Here is a 7,500-nt window from a genome sequence, read left to right as displayed (position 1 = left end):
GGATGGTGGGGAGTGAAGGGGGTAAGAGGGAGAATAGGAGGGAAAAGGGGAAGAGGAGACGAGGATGATAAAGAGAGAGTAGGGAGGTAATAGGGAGGTGCAAGTCCACGGAATCTCTGCCTGACGAGGTAAGTCACGGGCGGAGGGGGAGGAGAGGGAGGGGGGAAGAGGATGATGAAGGAGGGAGTAGGGAGAATAGGAGGAGAGGGAGGGGGAAGAGGGGAGAATAGGAGGAGAGGGAGGGGGAAGATGGGATGATAAAGGAGGGAGTAAGGAGGTAATAGGGAGGAGCAAGTCCACGGAATCGCTGCCTGACGAGGTAAGTCTTGGCGGAGGGGGAGGGGTAGGAGGGGGATGGTGGGGAGTGAGGGGGGAAGAGGGAGAATGGGAGGGAAAAGGGGAAGCGGGAAGAGGATGATAAAGGAGGGAGTAGGGAGGTAATAGGGAGGAGGAAGTCATGGGGGAGGGTAGGGGAGGGGCGAAGAGGGAGGGAGTGGGGAGGGAAGGTGAGGGAAAAGTGAGCCCAGTTAGAAAGGAAAGGAAAATGATGATTAGCGATTGACGAACGTAAACAGAGAAGAATCAGCAGAGATGGAAATAAAAAAAAAAGGTAGATAGACGTAGAAAATAAAAAAAGCAATAAATGAATAACAACACCCCAAGTATCGTCATTATATCATCGTTATTTTTTTAATGCTATTTAATATCAGTTTCCGTAGACCACAAGTATCACAATTACGTTCTCCCTGTCTCCGTTTGTAAATAAAAATCGGTAAAACAAGACAGAGAAAGTGAACGCCCTCGGTTGAGAGAAAAAAAAATATTTGATTTTGTCTTATGAGGCTCCTTGGTTTTATTCGTTTAGGTTTTGTATTATTTATTTAATGTGTTTTTTTTATATTGTTGAATTATTTGATAATGGCGTTTGAGTTGGCTGCCAGTTCGTATGTGTTGTATATTGTTCTCTTTTGTGTTTTGTCTTTTACTTTTGTTGAGATGAATTTATTTTATATTTCTTATGTGTTTATGCTGCGTTTATTCGATTTATTTTCATTTTCGTTTTATTATGAAGCTTAGTCGTTTTCTATATGTTACTTTTGTTGAGATTTATTTTATTTTTATTACGTGTGCTTATACTGCGTTTATTCGATTTATTTTCATTTTCGTTTTATTATGAAGCTCAGTCTTTTTCTATATTCACTCATTTTCATTATTTTAATAGCGTTTTCTCTTGGTTTTCGCGCCACGCCTTTGTGAGGAGCCAATTCCCATCGCCGGCAGGAGGTGGGCCGAGTCACGGTCGTGGGAAAAAGTTACGAGACGTGAGAAAAATGCGTAGAGCGTGGGAACTTATTCCCGGGTGGCGGGGATGGGGGGGGGGATGGGGAGAGGGAACGAGAAGGTCGAGAGTCCGTAATAACTTGGCTTGCAATATGACCTCTATGCAAGGAACTGCCTTTGTTTGGGTACGCGTGGTCGCCTATCCGTTGAGTTGTTCCATTCGCCCGATCTTGCAAGGCAATACCAACCAGGCATTGCATGGGAAAGTAATTAGAGGAAAGAGAAAATGATCGGCGCCCTGATATCGAGAGGTAGGTGTGCCCCGTCGGCGAGATTGGACCGAGGAGGTAATTAACCTCGAGGAAATTATCGACAGGACTCGCCCTCTAAATCACCGGGTTCATGGCGAGGAATTAACATAATATGGTCGTAAAAACGCAGGCGGAGGCGCATGCTTAATCACGGATTGGCTCGCTCGCGCCTCGGCACCGTGCGCGCGCGCTCTCGGGCTAGCAGCTGTTTCGCTCGCTCGCCTCGGGCACTCGGCCTCATCTTCATTATTATTTTTGTTGTTGTTGTTGTTGTCATCCTCTTCGTCACTCCAGTCCTCATCTTCATTGTTATTTGTTGTTGTTGTCATCCTCTTCGTCACTGCAGTCCTCATCTTCATTGTTATTTGTTGTTGTTGTTGTCATCCTCTTCGTCACTGCAGTCCTCATCTTCATTATTATCATTTTTTTTTTTTTTTTGACATCCTCTTCATCACTCCAGTCTTCATCTTCATTATTATTTTTGCTGTTGTTGTTGTTTTTGTCATCCTCTTCACTGCAGTGCTCATCTTCATTATTATTTTTTTTGTTTATTTTTGTTGTTGTCATCCTCTTCATCACTCCAGTCTTCATCTTCATTATTATTTTTGTTGTTGTTGTTGTTGTCATCCTCTTCGTCACTCCAGTCCTCATCTTCATTATTATTTGTTGTTGTTGTTGTTGTTGTTGTTGTCATCCTCTTCATCACTCCAGTCTTCATCTTCATTATTATTATTTGTTGTTGTTGTTGTCATCATCTTCATCCTGATTGTTGTTATTATTCTTCAGCTTCATCTTCATTATTGTTGTCGTTATTGTTATCATCTTCATTTTCATCTTGATTATTTTTAGTCTTATTAATATCTTATTTATCAATCTATTTTGGATATGATAGTTTTGTAGATAATTGGGATGAAGATTATTAAGTTAATATTAGTAATGATAATAATGATTTTTGCTGTTCGGATTATTCGTCATCACGGTGATTATAATATATATATGTTATTGTTATTATTATTATTATTATTATTATTATTATTATTATTATTATTATTATTGTTATTATTATTATTATTATTATTATTATTATTATTATTGAAATTATTACTGTTGGAATTACGATTATTGTTGTTATTATTATTAATGTTGTTATTTATATATGATATATTATGTTATAGTATAATGGTAATATTTATAATTAGTTTATTTAGATTACTTTACACACACACACACACACACACACACACACACACACACACACACACACACACACACACACACATACACACACACACACACACACACACACACACACACACACACACACACACACACACACACACACACATATATATATACATATATATATATATATATATATTGGATATATAGTTGTATATCACTAACTTGGTTCTCAAAGGCGGTGCGGTTTCCTATTAACCCTCAATATTTATGGCTTGGTCTTAATGCAGTACAAATTTGCTTTGCTTTTCTTTTTCAGTATAGTAACATATAACATCAATGCGGTAGTATTGGGAATCATGGCTTGTGATTTAATAAATGTCCATGTAAAAGGAGGTAGAAGTGACAGCCTTTAAAGATCTGTGCTTCTGTGCTTGTAATAATGGAGGTGGAAGTACTCAAGAAGGCCTATGTATGTTATGTAGGCCTAGGGAGGACTTGCCTTTGTGAGAAATGGCGAATCTTTCTTTATAATGAAGGAGGTGAAAGTAAGAACGTTGTAAGAAACAGCGTGTCGCATCTTCTAGTAAAGGAACTAGAAATAGCATCGTTGGAAGAAATAGCGTTTTTATCGTTCCTTGTAATGAGGGAGGTGCAAGTAACAGCCTGGTAATAAATAGCGCATTGCCTCTTGTGATAAACGGAATAGCAGTAATAGCCATGTAAGAATTAGCGCACTTCTCCTTGTAATATGGGAGGGAGGTGGAAGGAACAGCCTAGTAAGAAATAGCGCATAGCATCTTGTAATGGGGGGGGAGGGAGGTGGAAGGAACAGCCTTGTAACAAATGGCGAATTTTGTCTTTTCATGACTGACTCTAGACCTCTCGCTTTAGACCTCTCGCGCGAAGGCCGAGGGAAAAAGCCCGGTTCAAGATGAGGCAAGTTAGTAGTTTATAACTTCCGCTCGTTTTCGAGAGACAATGGCGCCTTTTCCGTCGTTTTGTTGTCTCGGGTGTTTTGAAATCCTCCTCGCTTAATCTTGATCACGAATGGAGGTCTGGGGAGGGGGGGAGGAGAGGGGAAGGGTAGATATGGGAGGGAAGGGAAGAGATGAAGGAAGAAGGAGAGGGAGTGGGAGAAGGACGGAAAAGAGGAGAGGAAGAATAATTATACATATATGCATATATATATATACATATATATATATATATATATATATATGTATATATATATATATATAGAGAGAGAGAGAGAGAGAGAGAGAGAGAGAGAGAGAGCGAGCGAGCGAGATTCGTGATGGTAAGGTTAGGGAAAAGAGGAAGTGAAAACTTTGTATCGAACCCATGCTACACACAAGAGCATAATAGAAAATTAATTCTTCCTGTGTGATTTCATACCAGGAATCGAAAGAGCACGAGATATTATAATAGGTGAAAGGACTCAAAACTCCTCTTATTTTCAGGAAATGAAAGTTAGCTCAAAGAGTGCAAATGGGAAATTGTGTGTTACTGTCGATTTGTTTTCTTTCTCGCAAATCGTTCGAGAATGCGTGAAGAATGGGTTTGTTCCAAGCTGCTACATTTAGCAGGAAATGCCAAGTAGCGAGAAAGTGCTAAACGTAAAGATTTTGTGCTCGATCTTGATGTTTATCTTCTGCGAATGCTTTTATCACGACATTCTTTTATCACGACATTCTTACCGTATATCTTACACATATTCCAATTTTCCCCCATTTTTTAGTTCCTAGAGGATGTTCAAGTGATTTTGTCGTTTCCCCATTTCGTGTTTTCATAACCGCAGCCATTTGTTCTAATCGCCGGAGACTGCTATTACTGCCGTTGCCATTTTGTTTTCACTCGTGTCATTATCAACACTTTCATCTCTCACGCGTTCGTAACTTCCTGTTCATCCATTTGCAGTGGTATGCATATTTTGTTGAATATGGGTTTCGTTGTATATGGCCGATAGGGAAACCGGACATAGAAAACGGAAGGGAAAGTTTGAAAGAGAAAATGGGATATAAGTGAAAACGGGAATTTGAATTGAAAAAAAAGAATAAAGAAAACGGAATAATGGCAAAAGAAAAGCAGGAAGTGATGAAAATAAAGATAACAAAGACTTAAAATGAATGAAGGATGATGGATCACATAAAAAAGGGTGGTAAGAATAACGGAGACGTAAGAAAATATAGAAAATATAGAAAATAAAAGAAACTCTTGTTTGGAAACACGAAGGTTGGAGAAACAGAAAGAGATTGAAAACATACAGAACACTGCAAATGCACCGACCGAAATAGACAATACAATAAAAAGAAAAAATAATAATATAAATAAAATATAAAGATAGACAAAACAGTAAAAGAACCATTAGTTAGATATTGATTATTCAATAAGCATACCTGGAGTTCCAATTCGGTTTCAGAAATTGTAACTAACCTTGATGTAACATTCTTTCTTGGAACTGAAATTTCAAAGCAATATGTCGTTGCTTCATGGCTGTCAGTTGGTCAATTTTTTGCGTCAACATTTGCAGCTCTTGTGTTTTCATGGCCTACTAATGAGAGGGAGAGGGAGAGAGGGAGAGGGAGAGGGAGAGGGAGAGGGAGAGGGAGAGGGAGAGGGAGAGGGAGAGGGAGAGGGAGAGGGAGAGGGAGAGGAGAGGGAGAGGGAGAGGGAGAGGGAGAGAGAGAGAGAGAGAGAGAGAGAGAGAGAGAGAGAGAGAGAGAGAGAGAGAGAGAGAGAGAGAGAGAGAGAGAGAGAGAGAGAGAGAGAAAGAAAAAAACGAGAGAGAGAGAGATAGGAAAGAGAAAGAGCGGAGGAGGAGGAAGATTCGAGAAAGAGGAAGAGAAAACGGGCAGAAGGACCGGGCAACCGGAGACCCAGCTGGGCACCGCTAGGAGGCGTGGCCAGGTACTGCCACGTGGGGTCGTTAAGGAATGTTACCTGTTATTACCGGTCTGGGACGACTTGCCTCTGCTGCAGGGGGGAGGGGGAGGGGGGGGCCACCCATTGTTGCCCGTGACTGGCGCGAATGAAACCGCGCTGTTTGCAGGCGGTTTCTCGGTCGTGGGAGTAATTATGTGCACATACGAGTATATACGCACACATGCACGCCCGCACACGCACTCACGCACGCACGTACACACACACAAACACACACGAACACACACACACACACACACACACACACACACACACACACACACACACACACACACACACACACACACACACACACACACACTCACACACACACACACACACACACACACACACACACACACACACACACACACACACACACACACACACACACACACACACACACACACACACACACACACACACACACATTCCCGCCCCGCGAACGTTACTCATATCGCGCAGTGTTGCCATTCACCCTTTCCAGGAAACAAAACAAAAGAGACGATAATTTAACCTGCTCTTTGCGTCCGTCCATCGGGATGTTTGAAGAATAAACATTCCTAATGGTGAAGGTTAGGTTAATTGGTAACGTTTTTTATTTCTCTCTCTAATGCGCTTTGGGATATTCTATTATGGTGATCAGGGCAGCTATTTGGCAGACAATGGGCAAAAAAATGTTGCTTGGGATAATGGCTGCTGGAGGAAGGGAGGAAGGGAGAGAGAGAGAAAGGGGGAGAAGGAGAAAAAAAAGGAAGAAAGAGAGAGGGGAATGTTTAATATAAGCCTTTTTTTTTTTACAAAATGTGAGAGAGGGAGAGAGAGAGAGAGACAGAGACAGAGAGAGAGAGAGAGAGAGAGAGAGAGAGAGAGAGAGAGAGTGGAGAGAGAGATGGGGAGAGAGAGGAGAAGAGAGAGACAGAGACAGAGACAGATTGATAGAAGGGGAGGGAGAGAAGAGAGAAGAGAGAGAGAGAGAGACGAATATTTTGATATAAGCCTATTTTTCACAGAACAAAAAATAGATCGAGCCGCATCCCCCTATGGATGGCGGGCTGGTATGTCATTTGCGGTTTTACCAGACTACGCCCCCTTCCCTCCCCCCTCCCCCCCTTCCCATCCCTCACTCCCCCACCTCCATTTCCCCTTCCTCATTTCCTCATTCCTCCTTTCCTCTCCCTCTTTCGCCTCTTTTCCTTCGCTTCCCTCTTTTCACCTCTTCTCTCCTTTCCATTTCTATTCTTGTTTCGTCTCTCCCGTTTCCCTTTCTCTTTCCTTCTCCCCCTTCCCGCCATCCCTTCCTACCCCCCCCCCCCCACCAGAGGCAGCAAAAGGTTAATTGCCTTATTATGTTAATTATGCTAATTATGGTATCATTGCACCGGATAATCTGATTTTGAACATTCTTTCGTAATTAGTTTGGAAAAAATGTAGCGTTGTTGTCACTTCGTATTTTTATTCATGTTTATTTTACTTTCTATAGATTAGTCTGCGTTTATTTGTCTGTGTTTCGTACGTGCGTTTATCGGCGTTGCTATCTTCTGCTGTTATTGTATTATTGTTTTGTAGTTTTTTTGTTCTTTATGTTTTTCTTTGTTGTTATTGTTTTTTTACGATTGTCGTTATATGTTAGTTTGTTATTGTTTTTTTATAATATTGATATCATCTCTATTTTTATGAGCATGGTTCTTGTCATTCTGTTTTTATTATATGTATTAAAGTTCTTGTGAGCGAGAGAGAGGGGGGGAGGAGGCATGTAATTAATTTCTGACTGAATTATAGTCATAATTAAGAAAATTACATTAAT

At 41.1% G+C, this 7,500-nt stretch overlaps 1 long non-coding RNA gene across 1 annotated transcript in view; it reads left to right on the top strand.

The window, feature by feature from the left end:
- Positions 1-7,500, top strand: part of LOC138862831 (uncharacterized) — a 52,805-nt gene that overhangs the window by 45,178 nt on the left and 127 nt on the right. The gene's annotated exons all lie outside the window — the stretch shown is intronic.

The sequence above is a fragment of the Penaeus vannamei genome, chromosome 10 (assembly GCF_042767895.1).
Source record: "Penaeus vannamei isolate JL-2024 chromosome 10, ASM4276789v1, whole genome shotgun sequence".
NCBI classification, from domain to species: Eukaryota; Metazoa; Arthropoda; class Malacostraca; order Decapoda; family Penaeidae; genus Penaeus; species Penaeus vannamei.
This window is presented reverse-complemented; position numbering and strand designations above follow the sequence as displayed.